Source organism: Theropithecus gelada, chromosome 3 (assembly GCF_003255815.1).
Source record: "Theropithecus gelada isolate Dixy chromosome 3, Tgel_1.0, whole genome shotgun sequence".
Classification (NCBI taxonomy): domain Eukaryota; kingdom Metazoa; phylum Chordata; class Mammalia; order Primates; family Cercopithecidae; genus Theropithecus; species Theropithecus gelada.
In genome coordinates this window covers 124042316-124060544 of record NC_037670.1, presented here as the reverse complement: position 1 = coordinate 124060544, position 18229 = coordinate 124042316, and the positions used below count along the sequence as shown (strand labels likewise).

General features: G+C 36.4%; 1 pseudogene; it reads right to left on the bottom strand.

Annotated features, from left to right (window-relative positions):
• Positions 1 to 509: 509 nt before the first annotated feature.
• On the bottom strand, positions 510 to 1130 carry LOC112621118 (annotated as a pseudogene).
• Positions 1131 to 18229: the final 17099 nt, after the last annotated feature.

The window sequence follows — 18229 nt, the reverse complement described above, 5'->3', positions numbered from 1 at the left end:
AACTGTGGCATATTACTTGGGCCCAAAATACTTTCTTAGAAAAAGAAACATGATTGCTTACAGAAATTTAGGAATGGCACCACCCATAAGGTAGCATGAGAAAATTTCTTGAAAGCAGCTGTCTTTAATCCATCAACTGGCATTGATCTCAAATTAAATTTAAACGAGTCCACATCAAAACTACAAAGAAGTAACCAACCCACTGATATTAAAATACATACAGAAGACCCTTTTCTTTTAAATACGCTCCATTTTAAAGGATGATTTTACTTATTTTCCAAAATGAACGTAAGCAAACTCATTAACACAATCCTTTAGTGTCAGGCAGAGATACAACATTTTTTTCAGCACTTATGGAAGTTTGGTGGCAAGTTGTAATAGATGAGTATTTATTCTTTTCTTTATTTTTCTTTCTTTCTTTTTTTTTCTTTTTTGGCCAGTAAACAGAATTTATTAGTAAGCGTAAGTCAGATTGGCATGGCCCAAGGAGACAGTGCTGCCAAAAGCCTTCATGAGTGCAGAACCTGCCAGTTGTCCAAGGGGCTGTGATTGGGAACTTACTTGGCCCCACAACCATCAGGGATGAAGTGCTTCTCAGCCACTTTGTCTTCAAATTTGTCAGCATTAAACTTGGTGAAGCCCCACTTCTTGGAGATATGGATCTTCTGCCATCTAGGGAACTTGAACTCGGCCCTGCCTAAGGCTTCAATTACGTGGTCCTTGTTCTGAAGCTTGGTGCGGATGAACTGATGACTTGACCAATGTGGACCCTGGCCACAGTACCCTGGGGTTTTCCAAAGGCCCCTCACATACCCGTCTGGAGTCTTTCAGCCCCAGCACAGGGCTACATCTTGTTGATGCAGATGACATGGACGGGATGGAGCTGCACTCAGATGTGAAAGCCATCTCTGCCACAGCTTTTCACCATGTACTTATTGGCACAAATACGGACAGTCTCCAGGGCTTCCGAAGACAGCAGCTCATATTCATCAGACACCATGTGGCCACAGAGTGGGAACTCATCCACTTTTGCCTTCTTTCGACCCAAAGATATGGATCTTGGCATCAGGAACACCTCGGTGGAAACGAGACATTGGGTATGGCTGTTTCTTACAGTACCAATAACAAGGAGCAGGATGGTGGCCCCTGGCAACACAGGAACTTTGCCAGTGCATGGAAGAGAAAGTGTACTCCTATACTTTTCAACTAACGCTACTATCTAAATATTTATAAAGTATTCCTTTGAATAGACTAATGGCTTTCCAAATCCAACCACCATGATTAAAGCAACTAATGTTGACTAACAAGTTATCATCATTTTATTAGACAAATGATGTCTAATAAGCTATCGTCTGATTAATTTTTTAGATACTCAAGATAATATACTGTTGTAACACAGGATATTCTATTAGTTTTATATTGCTGTATAACATATCTCAAAATCTCGCAGCATAGAAATAACAAACATTTATAATTATCTCACAGTTTCTGAGAACCTGGAATCCAGAGTGGCCTAGCTGGATAATTTTGGTTCTAGTTTTCTTAGAGGGTTGTGGCTAAACTGTCAGCCGGGGCTGTAGTCATCTCAACACTCAACTGGAATCAGATCCATTTTAAGGTTCATTCACATGTTGTTTGCAAGTTTGCATTTCTCTCTGGCTGTTGTTTAGAGACTTCAATTACTCACCATGTAGGATTCTCTGTAAGATGGCTTATAATATGTTAGGTTGCTGGCCTGAGAGTGAGCGATATGAAAGAGAGAGAGTGGACACCCAAGGTAGAAGTCACAGTCTTTTATAATCTCATTTAAGTGACATACCATCTTTTATTCATTAGAAGTTCGCCACTAAGTTCCCACACTCAAAGTGATTGCAAAATAGCATAAATATCAGGAGGTGTGGATCATTGACAGTCATCTTAGAAGCTGCTTACCACACCAACACTGCAGTCAAAGATGTCCTTTCAGTATCTCTTGAAGTAACTAAAGGCTTTCTAAAGCTAACATTGACTAATAAGCTTTCATCTGATTATTAAACAACTAATTTGATATTTTTAAGTATTCAAGGTAATATTGTCATAGCACAAAGGTACTGATTTCACAGAGTCTATAAAAAGAAACAGTGAATAGATCCTTTCATTGTTTCTTTATACTACTCAGGCAGTTTCCCTAACAGAAATAACCCCCTGAATTAGGATATAATAGTTTGATTACATTATTTCCTGAAATCACTCTCCTCCTTACCGTGATTGATTCTATATATTACATACAAACAATATAATCTTGACAAAGTGAGGGTCTATTCCAAACCTGTCTAAATATTTGTCTTTTATCTGAATAATATAAAAATTCCTGATGAGCCCTCTTAAAATGTGAGTGTTCAACAGTTTTCTTAGTGCAAACTAGAATGTGAAGGTGATCTGGCTGTGTTATGTGTTGTCCCATGATTAATTCCTCCCATCAGACTAGTTTGCTCCTTGGCTATGCCAAGTGTCTACCTCCTCCAGCTGTGACCTGGATTGAAGGAGATGATATTTCCAGAAAGTGCCAATTAAAACCTTCATATTTTATTATATTAGTCTCTGGTGATTCATGTGAAATAATTTCTCAAGATTTTAATAATCTCTCAGTAACCTCATAAAATTATGACTTTGGCATATAATTGATACACAATAATTCTGTAGAATGACTGAACATGCAAACCTCAAGAGCAGTTTGACCACCTGTACCCTTCCCTTCCCTTTCTTTTAAAGATTCATTGGTGTCCTTTTAAAAGCATCCTCTATGCTTGTTTGTTTGATAGTTACTTTTGTTTTAGAGTCTATCTTACTGGAAGTATTGGGGTTATCCGAACAGCCCCTGCAGCACGCGAAGATGGTGGAGTGTTTGTGGCCTCCTGGGAAGGGTATGGGCTGGAAGGGATGCAGTTTGACCCTGCTGGATGTCACAGGTATTGCCTCATAGTTTAAAATATTATAGTAACTAAATTGAGCAAAAGCGAGGAGATTCAGCACCGTTCCTCTGCTCCTTGCCTCCCTTGTCTAAGCTAATTACAGCAAATGTGCACCCAAAGTTAGCAAAGTCCAGCCAGGTTCAGACCAGAGCTAGGATGGCAGAATCAGACTAATGAGGAAAAACACCAGGGATGAGACAAAATTTACAGAAATGGTGGGGGGAGCGGGAGATAAAATATAAAAGAGGAAAAATGTGAATGAGGCTGTGGTAATTATACAAGAGAAGAAAATATATATAAAGAGGGAGGCTATTGCTTTAGGAGGAAGGAGGAATCTTTGTTATGCCCTTTCATAGTCACTTCAAGGCCTGACAGATGTCCACATTCCTTCCCTAGCTGTTTTGAAATTATCTCTCCTTCTAAGAAATAACTAGAGAGATATGGCCATGTTCACTGCAGGTAAAAACCCTGAGAAACAAAATTGTTTTACTTTGACTGGATCCCAGGAAGTAAACTGACAGTATCAGCTTTGAAAAAGAAAAAAAAAAAAAAAGAAAGGCACAGACGAACCTGATAAAATCATCCTTTGAAATTGAAAAGAAATCACAGTTATCAGTATCACACATATACACACAATTTATGTTCCTTATTAGGCCTTTGCTAACTGTGGGAATATAAACAAGTTATGCAATCAATTTTTAAGCTTCATTTTCTTCTACAAAGAAGGAACACCTACTTCACAAAGTTTGTTTACATGTTGTACTAAATAATTGTTTTACGCTACAGTGGAAAACTAAGCATCTTTTACAGGAGACCTTCCTGGGATATTAGATTCTAGCCCTGTTCATTATCTTTCAGGTATTTTGCAACTCTTTTTAGTTATAGGTAGCTGACAAATAAGTAAATTCTGCACTATCTGGTAGTGATTTAATTGAGTTCCTCCCCTCTGTGGAAAATTAGTTTTGTCTCCATTTGCAATTCATCTCCACGTTCCTTTATTCCATAATAATTTTTGCTATTTCGCTCTTTTTTCCTGAACTAGTTATAACATCTACCTGTTAACTTCATATCATATAAGGCAAATAAATTATTTAGCATGGGTTCATTTTTATATCTATATGAGTCATGATTTTGTGTTTTGCAGAAAATTATCTTTTAACAAATGTATGATAATGCTGAGCACAGTGTATGGTATATATTAGAAATTCCAGAAAATAAATTATATTTCCAATTTTAATTTTTTAAACTTTTGTGTGCTATTATTATATTCTGAATTTTTGAAATTATATTTATTCTTCATAAAAATAATTTATGGACATATTATAAAGATAGCGCCAAGACTTACAATGTACATCAGTAGTTCACTACAATATTCTCCATCTTGCAGGCCCTGACTCCACAAATTATGAACTATGAAATTTATAGCTTTGTATTTATAAAGAATATACTTACACAGCTATTTTATAAGCTACCAATTTTAGATATTACCTATCGATTTCACATCATGGAAAATTAGAATTTAGCTCTTTCATAACTGTCTATTTCTCCTGCCCCCATAATTAACATAGATGTACTGTGAATTTTATTTATTTATTTGTTTTTGACAGAGACTCTCTCGCCCAGGATGGAGTGCAGTGGTGCAGTCTCGCCTCACTGCAGTCTCCACCTCCTAGGGATCGAGTGATTTTCCTGCCTCAGTCTCCCGAGAAGCTGGGATTACAGACGTGCACCACTATGCCCAGCTAATTTTTGTATTTTTAGTAGAGACAGGGTTTCACCATGTTGGCCAGGCTAGGGCTCAAACTCCTGACCTCAAGTGATCTGCCCGCCTTGGCCTCCCAAAGTGCTGGAATTACTGGTGTGAGCTACCGCACCTGGCCCATAAATTTTAGTTAAACCAAGTGTTAGTGCTTTCTTACATTACATGTTATGTAAATGGTACCCCAGAGGCTCTGCAGAGTAGGGATAAAGATTAAATATGTTCACACAAATAATCTTCCTTCCCTCCAAAGTACTACACTTTGATTATTCTTTCTTTCTAATGCACTGTATTCATTGTCTATTGCTGCTGAACGAATGACTCCAAAGCTTAGTTACTTAGAATAACAATGAACTCTGGGGGTTGAGAATTCAGAGGCAGCTTGGTTTGGTGGTTCTCGCTTGGAATCTCTCATGAGGTGCCAGTCGAGATGTTGGCTAAGGTTGCAAGTTATCTGAAGTCTTGACAGGGGCTTGAGGATATTTTCCCAAATTGTCTCACTCATTCGGGGCACGTTGTTGGCGAGTGGCCTCAGTTCCTTCCCACAGGAGCCTCTCCATGCGTTGCTTAAGCATGTTCACAATATGGTGCCTGGCTTCCCTCGAGGGAGCATTCTAAGAAATAGTAAGGCAGAAGCATGGTATCTTCCATGATCTAGGCTCAGAATTCATAAACCATCATTTAGAAAAAGTTTTTAAAAAATATAATTCACATGCCATAGAGCTGATCCATTTTAAATGTACACTTTAATGGTGTTTAGTATATTCACATATCTGCACAACCATCACCACAGTCAATTTTAGAGCATTTTCGTCACCTCAAAAAGAAACCCCATATCCTTTAGCTGTCACCACTGTAAACCCCTATCATCTGGCACCCAACCCTAAGTAAACACTATACTATTTTCTGTCTCCATAGCTTTTCCTATTTGGGACTTTCATATAAATAGAATTTGTTTTTATGTGGACTTTTGGACTAGCTTCTTTCACTTAGCACAATGTTTTCAAGGTTAATCCAAGTTGTAGCATGTGTCATACTTCATTTATTTTTATAGCCAAACGATATTTCATTTTATAAGCATACCACATTTTATGTATCCTTTCATCCACTGACAGACATTTTGGCTACTGTGAATAATGCTGCTATAAACATTCATGTACAAGGGTGGGCATGGTGGCTTATGCCTGAAACCCCAGCACTTTGGGAGGCTGAGGCAGGAAGATCGCTTGAGCCCAGGAGTCCTAGACCAGCCCGGATAACATATTAAAAACACAACTCTACCAAAAATTAAAAGAAATCATGGGGTGTGGTGGTGTGCACCTGTAGTCCCAGCTACTCTAGAAGCTAAGGTGGGAAGACTGCTTGAGCCCACCTTTTTGAGACAGGAACTCATTCTGTCACCCAGGCTTCAGTGAGTCAAAATCGTACCACTGCACTCCAGCCTGCATGACAGAGTGAGTCCTTGTCTGAAACAAACAAATAAAAATTTATGTATAACTTTTTATGTAGACATGTTTTCACTTCTCTTGCATATATACCTAGAAATGGAATTACTGGTATTTCTGTTTAATTATTAGAGGAAATGCCAGACAGTTTTCTAATGTGACTGGACAATTTTACATGCCCATCAGCAATGTATGAGGGTTCCAATTCCTGTACACTCTTACCAACACTTGTTATTATCTGACTTTTGAAACGTAGTCATCCTAGTGGGTGTGAAATGGCATCTTCCTGTGGTTTTGATTTGCATTTTTCTGATGGCTAATGCGGTTGAGCATCTTTTCATTTGTTTATTGGCTGTTTGTATGTCTTCCTTGGAGAAGTGTATATTCAGGTACTTTGGCCATTTCTTAGTTGGTTTATTTGTTTTTTATTATTAAGTTGTAAGAGTGTTTTAAATATTCTAGATAAAAGTCCCTTATCATGTATATAATTTGCATATATTTTCTCCCATTCTGTGGTTTGTTTTTTTAAATTCTTGATAGTATCCCTTGAAGCACAAAGCTTACTGAAGTCCAGTTTGCAATTTTTTCTTTTGTTGCTCATACTTTTGGTGTCATATTGAAAAATCCAAGGTCACGAGACTTACTGTTTTGTTTTCTTCTAAGAGTTTAGACTTTTACATTTTAGCCTTTGATATATAATATCTTGAATTTATTTTTGCATATGGTATGAAGTGAATATCCAACTTCATTCTTTTGCCTATGACCATCTAGTTGTCCCAGCGCCATTTGTTGAAAAGAATATTTTTCCCCATTGAATGGTCTTGGCACTCTTGTCAAAACTTATTGACCATGGATATATAGGTTTATTTCTGGTCTCTCAATTATATTCCATTAGTGTATATGTCTATTCTTGTGCCAGCACACTGTTTAATTACCATTGCTTTGCAGCGGGTTTCGAAATTGGAAAATGTGGATCCGCTTACTCTGCTCTTCATTTTTAAAATTATTTTGGCTATTCTGGGTTTCTTGCAATTTCATATGTAATTTAGAATAAGCTTGTCAATTTCTGCAAAACGTTTGTTGTTATTCTGTTAAGAATTGCATTGATTCTGTAGATAAGTTTGGAAAGTACTGCTATCTTAACAATACTGCTATCTTAATAAATAATTGCTATCTTAATAAATAATAATGAATAACAAACGTTCATTGTCATCTTTATTATATATCCAAACAAGACATAATCCAATAATCCAAACAATAAGTAAACCTTGCAACCTATAAGTTTAGGCTTTTAAAAATTTCTTTCAACTATATTTCATAGTTTTCAAAGTATACATTTAGTACTTCTATTATTTATTTCTAAGAATTGTATTTTTTTGATACTAGAATAAGTGGAATTATTTTCTCAACTTCATTTGCAGGTGGTTAATTGCTAGTATATAGAAATAAAATAGATATTTTTATATTAATATTGTATACTACAACCTTGTTTATTATTTGCTCTCATAAATGTGTAATAGTTTTTAGTGTGTTTCTTACGATTTACTATACATACACAACATCACGTCATCTTCAAAAAGAACTAGTTTTACTTCTTCCTTTCCAGTGTGGATGCTTTTCTTTTTCTTGTCGACTTGCCATGGCTTGAATCTCTAGTGCAATACTGCCTAAAAGTGGTGAGAGCAGACATCCTTTCTTGTTATTTTGCATGATGTTGACTGTGGGATATTTGTAGATGCCCTTTATCAGGTTTAGAAAATTGTCTCTATCAAGAATACTTGACTGGAGCTCTCCATTCTCCTGATCCACTGTGGACAGGTTGCTCTCCAGGAAAGTCGCACAGCAATTGTCCTGGTATTTCCTTTTATTGTCATCCTTAAAATTTTACTGACATTTTTCTAGATTGATCATTTTTTGCTGAATACTACCTCTGTCTTTCTTAATTTACTTCCTTATTTGTTCAGGTATATCCTCTAATAGCTTCCCATGAATCAGTAACTGACATATATTTGTGTATTTCTAAAAATGACTTTAATTTATTCTCATCCTTGATTGATAATTTGGCTGACTATAAAATTATTCATCAAATATCATTTTCATCAATAATTTTGAAGACATGGCTCCAAGGTCTTCTATCATTCATTATAGCTTTTGAGAAGGCTAATACAATTCTGATTTTCTGTCTCTTGTAGGTGACCTTTGTTATTTTCTCTAGAAGCTTTTTCTTCTTGATACTATTTTGAAATGTCACATTTTATGTGATTTGTGAGGTCTTCCTTTATTTTTTTATGGGCCACTTGTGCTGGACACCTTCAATTTGGAGATTTATGTCTTTCTAAAAACTGTTTTATATAGTTCTTGATAGTTAACCTATTTTGTTTTTTTCTTTTCTCTATATATTTTGTATAAAATAGTTGCTGAACCTCATGAATTTTTCCTCTTTCTTTTCTATGTTTACTATTTTCACATTTTTGTGTGTCTGCATCTGTGTGTGTGTGTGTGTGTGTGTGTGTTAACTTTTGGTCCCTGGCTTTATCTTTCAGTCCTTTTATAATGTTATTTATTTCTATCATAGTTTTATTCTCTTCTTTTCCTTTCCATAGCATCCTACTCTTGTAATATCTCATTGAGAATATTAGATTATTTTCAAATGTTAAAAACTATTTCCTGTATTGTCAGTTTCCAATGGGTATCTTTGGTTTTTTATTTGTTATGGTAGCTCTTTTTTATTACTTTATGGTTTTAATATTGTTTTAGTGAGGTTTGCAGAGGAAGAAAAATAATGTGTGATCAGTCATTTAAAAAAAATGTACTTACTGGGTTAAATAGTATCCCCATATAATAAATGTCTCCTCAGAACCCATGAATATGGCCTTATTTGGAAATTGCAGAGGTAATCAACTTAAAATGAGGTCATACTGGAGTACAGTGATCTCTAAATCTAATAGGACTGGTGCCTTTATAAAAAGAGGGTAGGCCAGGCACAGTGGCTCATGCCTGTCATCCCTTTGGGAGGCCAAGGCAGGTAGGCCACTTGAGCCCAGGAGTTTGAGACTAGCCTGAGCAACATAGGGAGACCTTGTCTCTACTAGAAAAAAAAAAAAATCAGCCAGGCCTGGGCATGGTGGCATGCATCTGTAGTCTCAGCTACTCAGGAGGCTAAGACAGGAGGACTGCTTCAGCCCAGGAGATTGAGGCTGCAGTAAGTTGTATCAGGCCACTGCACTCCAGAGCCTATGTGGCAGAGCGAGACGAAAAGGAAGAGGAAGAGGAAGGTGGCAAAGAGGAGGGGTACTGGAACACATAGATAGATACACACACAGGAGAAATGGAAGAAATGTGAAGACAGAGGCAGATGTTGGAGTGATATGTCTACAAGCCTAGGAACACCGAAGATTGCCGGCAATCACCAGAAGCTGGAAGAGATAAGGAAGCATCCTGCCCTAGAGCCTCAGAGGAAACATGGCCCTGCTGCCGTCTTGATTTCAGGCTCCTGTCCCCAAGAACTGTGAGAAAATAACTTCCCATCATTATAAGTTACCTGGTTTTTGTACTTTGTTAAGGCAGTCTTGGGCAACAAATGCACTCTTCCTCATTAAACTTGGAGGTAGAATTTAGCAGGAGCAGAAATACTAACTTGCTTTTTTAAAAAAATGTCTCAGATTAGTTCCTTTTAAACCTTTCTTTTTTGAGAAACAGAAAACTGAGACAATTCAGAGTCTAGCACCTCTTCCCTATAATCATTACCAATGTTGTAAAAGTTTGGCTGCCTCTCCCTGTTCAGTGGTTTCTCTTGGCCTGTTCAGCTCAAGCAGTACTAGCAATATTTTCCACCCAATGACATGTGAGTAGAATAAAACAGTTCTTCCTATGGTGATAATTGAAAATAAAATTATAGTTTTATGTATTTAACTAATTGGAAGTGTAGCTAATGACTGCTTTTCATATATAATTTTAGGATCTGGGCAGTTCGATGGTTTTTTTTTCTAAATCAGATTGGCATTCATTTTTCTTTTATGTCTAAGAATTTGTTCAGCTCTGCTACTAATTTTACTTAAATATTTTTGTTTCAAGACTAGTGAAAGAAAGAAATGTAGGAAACAAAAAAGAAAGCCAAAAAAAGAAAGTTTAAGAAGGAAATACTCAACTGTCTAGTAAATGCCACATAATCCAAGTTAAATATTACCTAGAGACTGTTTTATGTGGAGGGAGTTAATGTCATCTTCGGTGTCTTAAATACTGTGAGAGGCCAAATAGCAGCAGACTCACGATTGCATTGGAAGTGAGGAAATGTAGAGTGCTCTACTCTTTCAAGAAGTTTTGTTTCAAAAGGAAGGAAACAGGGGCAGTTATAATACTTTCAGAACAAAAGTGACTAAGAGTGCTTACACTCAGAAAAGAAAGGGTCTGAAAGAGCCAGTGGAGCTGAGGAAGTTGAAAATATAGGACAAAAGGAAAGATAGAGATGAGATAAGGAGGTGGAGCGATAGCAATAAAGAGAGAGCTGATAGACAGAAAAGGAAGAGGGGAGAGAGAGAATTGGTAGAGGGATTTTCTTGAGTAGGAGGGTGTACAAATATCCAGAGAACAATATCGGTTAGCATTAGCTTTGGACATAAGCACAGCCCCTGAGACTAGAAAGAAATAACTGATGTGGATGCAGCTTTGTTTTCATGGAATTAAGTGAGGAGGGACAGTAAATTGAGAACTCTTGACTTTCTGTGGAATTAGAAGGCAAAATCATGTGCTGAGTGCATTTATAGAAAGCAACTACATAAGCTAAAATCATTATTTTACCTTGAAGTCAAAGTAGGAATAAAATGACAAAATAAGGAAGTGCTTTGAGAGCTCTCTTTAAAACAACGTGGAAATAGAATCATTGAGTAACATCAAGTGTCCTAAAACATGGCTTCTTAGTAGGCCATTAACAGAATTTATGGATTTCACACAGCCCATCCATCTTTTATTTTTAGTTCATTTACAAAACAATAAATGACAGGTACAGACTGTGGTTTCAGATGCTGAGAGACTGGTAGGTTCTGCTATTTTATCTCTGAAGGCTGTAAGTATCCTGTTTTGGTTGGAAAAAAAAATAGTGCTTCCTCTAAAAGACATCCATTGAGGATGTGGCTTTTTGAGGCACAATTTTGCTTTTATTTGCCTAAGTGCTTGCTCTTCAGAGTGTAAGAAAAAGCTGCATGGAAATTATATTTGACTTCATCTGGTCACACTGTCTTATTCCAGAAAAAAATTAGTACAAGAAGTGAGTAGCTCCTGTAGATAAAAGTTCCTGATATAAATTTCTAAATTCAGTAAAATACAGATCACTTACTTACTGAAGTATTTTATATCAAACTGCTTATTTAGAAAAGAAAGTGCTTTCATCAGCTAAGCATATAATTTATTCAATCCTCTCAATTAAAGGAATGCATTCATAATTGAACATGGCACAAATGTTTGCTAGAATACTAAGAGACACACAGAATAAGACTCTTGTTTACAATAAAAGAAAAAAAATGTATAGAGACATTTGTAAAACACAAACATTCCAGGAAGAATTGAAAAAGTATTTTTATAAGTATTGCTGTTTCTATTTATCCTTGCTTTTACTATGTATATAAGTGTATTCTAGACAAAAAGAGAGAGTAATGGCACAGGTACAATTTATGTATTCAGCTTAGGCACATAGCTGCTTGTAGCTGGTTCCATTTCCAAGTGAAATCATACAGTAATTGGTATGAGCCAATCCAAACTTGGATAAAAACTCTATTTCTAGCAAGTTAATCAATCCTACCATTATGCTAAACTACTTTGTGATGCTTTTCTTCCTGACCATTGGGTTACTGTGAAAAAATAAAGTTGCATTAAATGTGGTATCTGTCTTCTTGGTTTTTACTTTTTCTACCAATGATTATTTCTTAATGGATTTTAGTTTTGCAAATTATAGCACAATGTCAGTTTCAAGAATATTAAGATGAAATATATAGAATCATGGGAATGATTCTAGCCACACTTAAAAACTTTTATTGTATGTATGCAAATGAGACTGCTTTAACTTAAAAATCAAATAGAAATTGAGCATTCTGATTACCATAGAAATAGAAGAACTGAGTTTTCTAAGTGCCCATTTTCTTAAAATAGCAGGGTACTATCAAGGCATTTTGATGTTTGTTGGGAGCTGGAAGAAGCAGTATGTGGGCTGACAGACCTTATATACTTCATTCAACATATTAATTGATAATAAAACATTACATTCATGATATTTTATAATTTTTCATTTCATACTACATTGTTTTTCTTTAAAAAGAGAAAAATATAACAAGTTATTTTTAAACTGTTACATAATAGAAAATTTCTGTTAAGTATCCAATAATTAAACCAAGTGGAAAGTAACAAATATTTATAGTAATAAATAATTTGCAACCATACAAGAGTACATACACATTGGACATTAATGTTATTGTTCTTGAATTCTTGACTACTTTCCATGTTTAAAAATATTTTCACAAACATGGTATGCAAACTGAGTTTAGTGTTCACAGTCAAGAAACCTAGATAATCCATAAATGTATCGCTTATGTTAACACAGTTGTACATACCTAAATACCTGATGATAATGCACATAAAATGATTAACTTACTGGTTTGTAATAATTTGGGTATACTCTCAGTTTTTAAAGCAGAAAGCCTCATTTTGATGGTCCTACATTCCTGGGCAATGCTGGGCCCACTGCTTACCCCTAAGAGCACATCAATATATATTACCAAGGGTACTTATCAAAATCTGTATGTTTTTGGTACATTCATAAAACATTCCAAATTATTAGCATTTTGGTTTGTCTTCTAGAGTCTTCTTATTCAAATGCATTCCCTGAATCAGCAGTATCTACAACTCCTGGGAGCTTGTCAGAAATACAGACTCTCAGGCCCCACCTCAGCCTTGCTGAATTGTGATTTACATTTTAACACGATCCCCAGCCCAGGTGATTTGTGTGCACATTAAGAGTTTGAGCAGAGACGCTCAAGGAATTAAAAACCTTGTACATTGAAAGGTTTAAAGGTCGCAGGTGGCATAGAAAATAAATAAATTCCAAAGAAAGGCAGCTCAAATTATACTCAACGTTACTTTTTCACATCTTAAATACTCTTTAGAATCTGTATGTTGCAATTTGGCCATTGAGTGAGTCAGTTAAACAAACAGGCACAGTTCAGGATTTTGTAGAAATAAGAGACTTTATTATAAAGTACTGTAGTTTGGAAAATTGTTTTGAAAGTAGAAAAAGATATGAAGGAATGATTAGCAATATGTTTTCTTCAGCATTTTAAATCACAATTGCAATAATATTCAATCTGTCACTGAATCAAAAGCAAAAATCCCTAAATAATGAAGTGATTAAGCACTCCATTCACTTTCATTGCATTAATTGAAAAGACTTCCAAAGCTAAAGAAGTTGTAATGTAATGGAAAGTACACAGGAGTTGGTCCTATTTCAACAATTGTCTAAATGTATGTTCTGGAAGTTTTCCTACCATCAGGTATTGAGTTCTCTGTAAACATTTTTTGAATAAATGAATTAGTGAGAAATCAGAGACAAAGACTATTCTTTCTAGAATGTACTGTAACGGGAAAAGATAGAAGGCAATATTCCAAAGGAAGATATATTCAAAATATTTTTGACTGCTTATTAATCCAGAGAGCCAACATGTTATTTTAAAATAAGAATTGCATTATCGGCCGGGCATGGTGGCTCATACCTGTAATCCCAGTATTTTGGGAGACCGAGGCAGATGAATCACCTGAGGTCAGGAGTTTGAGACCAGCCTGGTCAACATGGTGAAACCCTGTCTCTACTAAAAATACAGAAATGTGCTGGGCATGGTGGCAGGCGCCTGTAATCCCAGCTAATCGGGAGGCTGAGGCAGGAGAATCACTTGAACCTGGGAGGTGGATGTTTCAGTGAGTCGAGATGGTGCCATTGCACTCCAGTCTGGAGAACAAGAGTGAGACTTTGTCACAAAAAAAAAAAAAAAAAAGAGAGAGAATTGCATTATCAAGAAGACAGGATACTCAAGTTTGCTAATCAGCACATTCTCTTCCTGGGGAAAATCTGTGTCCGAAGCAATGTTATAATCAGAAAGTTACTGTGAACCCAAAACATTAGATGGATGATTATAATGGCTACTGCCATCATGCCTGAAAAACTGATAAATAGCTTTTTGCCTTAAGATTATACTTAAACCCACAGAATAGATGATTGTTTTTGTGAGTTCAGGGCACCTTTTCATGTGGTCAGTTATAGAGATATTTTGTTACTATTTGCCCTTCTGGTTCTTGTTGTTTCTTTCTTTTGGAAAAAAATGCTTGGAATGAAAGAAAGAATGGATTAAAGGAGGCCAATTAGTAGCCAGTTGCCTCTGTGTGTGTGTGTGTGTGTGTGTGTGTGTGTGTGCACGTGTGCATACAAGTGACCTCAAGTAAAAACTTGGCTTAGACAAGCTTCCTTTACTCCTGTTTAGCATTTGTCCAGGACTTTTTTTATTTTTATCAAAGTATTTGTATTAATATTTGCATTAAAATAATCAGAGATGAGTTAGATCTACTCTTTGCATTCCCAGCTTCTGTCAGTCTGTCAGGCATATGGTTATATCTTTAAAACAATATGCAATAGCTACCTTTTCTAGTGCTTTTCCATATTTAGTAAAACTAACATCTCCCTTTCAAACAGCATATAATATGCCCACTGAGAAAACCAAGTACATTTGGAAGTGAGTGGCTAGGACAGTCAACTCTGCAGTTTCAGGTGGTGAAGGGAGAAGTTTTGAAGCCACAGCCTCTGCCAGACAGTTGGTAAACTAGCCAGCTCTGTCATGGCAAATGCCACAGACTGGACAATGCATGAAATTACCAGTCGACAGTGAGCAAGGTCAACAGGAAATACGGCAAATGAAAGGTTAGCTACACATGATATTTCTACCGTATAACATAGAGAATACTTTATAATCTCTTGGTACAGTAGTTTCATCATTTATTGTAAATCTATAAATATTTTATTGTTTGGTAAAGCTTTTTAAGTTTGCAATAGATTTTGGTAGCAATGAATTCAAAACATGAAAAGCAAGTGCTCTAGTATGGATATTTAACTCTCCAAACCTTAAGTGGAAATTTGATCCACAATAATGGAAGTGAGGCCTAGTGAAAGATGTTTGGGTCTTGAGGGCAGATCCCTTATGAATGGCTTGGTGTACTCATCATGGTAGTAAATGAGCTCTCACTCTATTAGTTCCCAGGAAAGCTAGTTGTTAAAAAGAGCCTGGCACCTCCCTGCCCCTGCTTCCTCTCTTGTCATGGGATTGCTACACAGCAGCACCGCTCTGCCTTCCACTGTGAGTGTAAGCCATCCGAGGCTCTCACCAGAAGCAGATGCTGGCACCAGGCTTCTTGTACAGCCTGCAGAACTATGAGCCAAATAAACTTCCTTTCTTTATAAATCACACAGTCTTGGGTATTCCTTTATAGTAACACAAATGGTCTAAGACAACATGTATAATAAAAAAATTAGTTCTGGGTGCCTGTAGTTCCAGCTACTCAAGAGGCTGAGACAGGAGGATCACTTGAACTCCCAGGAGTTCAAGGCTGCTGTGAGCTATGCTTAAACCATTTCACTCCAGCTTGGGCAGCAGAGAAAAAAAAAAAAAAAAAATCATACTGAACATCCATTTCCAGTTTTAAAACAAGTGAATAATACAAATTTGCACACAAAAAAAAGTTTATCAATGATTACTATTCACCATAGGGACAACAGTAAAGTCAGTAGTCACTAGAAAACCAGAAAACACAAATCTCTGAGAAACCATCAATATCTATTCAAAAGTCAATCATTATCTTAAGAAGAATGTTTCCAAAGACAACAACTTAATACCTGCAGCTGCTACATTTCATTTTGAAAAGCATGAGTTTTCATTTAAAACAAATGAATGTTCTTCTAAATAATTTATCTTCAATCCCAATTTTTATGCACATATAAAAAGTGAAGCAAGTGGCTCTGATGCCAGTTTTATATAAGTGTAATTACATGCTTTAAATAAGAAATTTTGTTAGTTGAATCCAATAATGCTTCAGAATATTTTTCCACCCAATTCATGGAATCAAGATCAAATCAATAAAAAAATTTAGTGGAGGTGAACATCTGTCATTTACAACATTACATAAATATAAAATCTGTTTAAAAGTTCAACATTTAAGGTACAATTAGATACATTAAGACACAGTTTTTAAAGACTCATTTTTACAGTGATAATAGCAATACAAATTTTGGTGGAGCCAGGATTGTGGTAAACACAATGTTGCAGCTAAGAAACCTATTGTATCAATTGGCCATGCCACATTAACAATAACACTCCCTAATAAATCACCCCCAAATTCAACAGTTTAAAACATTTATCTTCATGGCTATGTGATGGCCAGCTAATATCTGAATCAATAATCAAGAGTGAGATGATGGTAGCTCAGAGGAGGACAGGAGTAAGGCCTTGGGTGGTAGTGAGAAGTAAATGAATGTAAATATATGATAGTGAGAGGTGAAACCAGCTGAGCTTCTGGGTCATGGGGACTTGGAGAACTTTTGTGTCTAGCTAAAGGATTGTAAATGCACCAATCAGCACTCTGTAAAAATGCACCAAGTAGCACTCTGTAAAATGGACCAAGCAGCACTCTGTAAAATAGCTCGAACAGCAAGATGTGGGCGGGGCCAAACAAGGGAATAAAAGTTGGCCACCCAAGCCAGCAGAGGCAACCTGCTTTGGTCACCTTCCACAAAGTGGAAGCTTTGTTCCTTTGCTCTTCACCATAAATCTTACTGCTGCTCACTCTTCGGGTCTGCACTACCTTTATGAGCTGTAACACTCATGGCAGGGGTCTGTGGCTTCATTCCTGAAGTCCGCGAGACCACAAACCCACTGGGAGGAACAAACAACTTCGGAGGAGCCACCTTTAAGAGCTGTAACATTCACTGTGAAGGTCTGCGGCTTCACTCCTGAAGTCAGAGAGACCACGAAACCACTGGAAAGAAAAAACTCCGGACACATCTGAACATCTGAAGGAACAAACTCTGGATACACCATCTTTAAGAGCTATAAAACTCACTGTGAGTGTCCGCGGCTTCATTCTTGGAGACCAAGAACCCACCGGAAGAAATAAACTCCGGACACAAGAAGCTTTGCATCAGACTGTAGCGGCTGAATCCATTGATGTGAGCTTCATTCAGCTGACATAATAGTTCATGTGTTTGTCATTGTTCTCATGGTACTAGTGGGCTAGACCAGGACCTGTTCTTCTCATGGTGATAACAAAGGCTTAAGAAGGCAAGCACAATTACCGAAGATCTTTTCAAGCCTAGGCTCAGAAATATTAATAGCACACTATCAAATCTGTCTATATGCCACTGGCCAAAATAAACTAAAGGATAGGAAAGTACAATCTGCCTAGGATGCCAAGGGTGTGGATACAAAGAAGAATGCAAAGACTTGGGCTAATCTAGTTCAATCTACAAACCCTTCTGGCAACAAGGAACTCAAAAACAGACATATGCTGTATTTGGAAGTGGTTGTGGTAGACACAATTAATTGCAAACTGAAAAAGTACAATGTTCTATAATCAACATAGAGAATGTAGGTGTCAAAATTTACACATTTTTATATGTGTACAGAGTAGGCAAATACAAAATTTTTGTGATAAAGCTGATCTTAAATAAGTTATAACACACTTCAGCGTAGCAGTACATGCTTTTTTCTCTTTGCTGCTCATCATCAATTGGATTTTAAAAAATATTTGAAACTTGGAAGAATTAGTTTGTAAAACGACCTAAAGGGCTTACAGTGAATTGAACTTCTTTAAAAAAAAAAACAAGGCCTCTAAATTTTGGTTCATTTTTTTCAAAATTAAGTTTGGAAATCTTCAATCAAAATGTTCTGCAAATAGAGCAATAAAAAATGCAGCTTTTCAGGCTTTTAGAAAAGTAAAGTGGAAAACAATGCTTAACACCGGAAGGCATTAAAATATATCTATATATCCAAGGT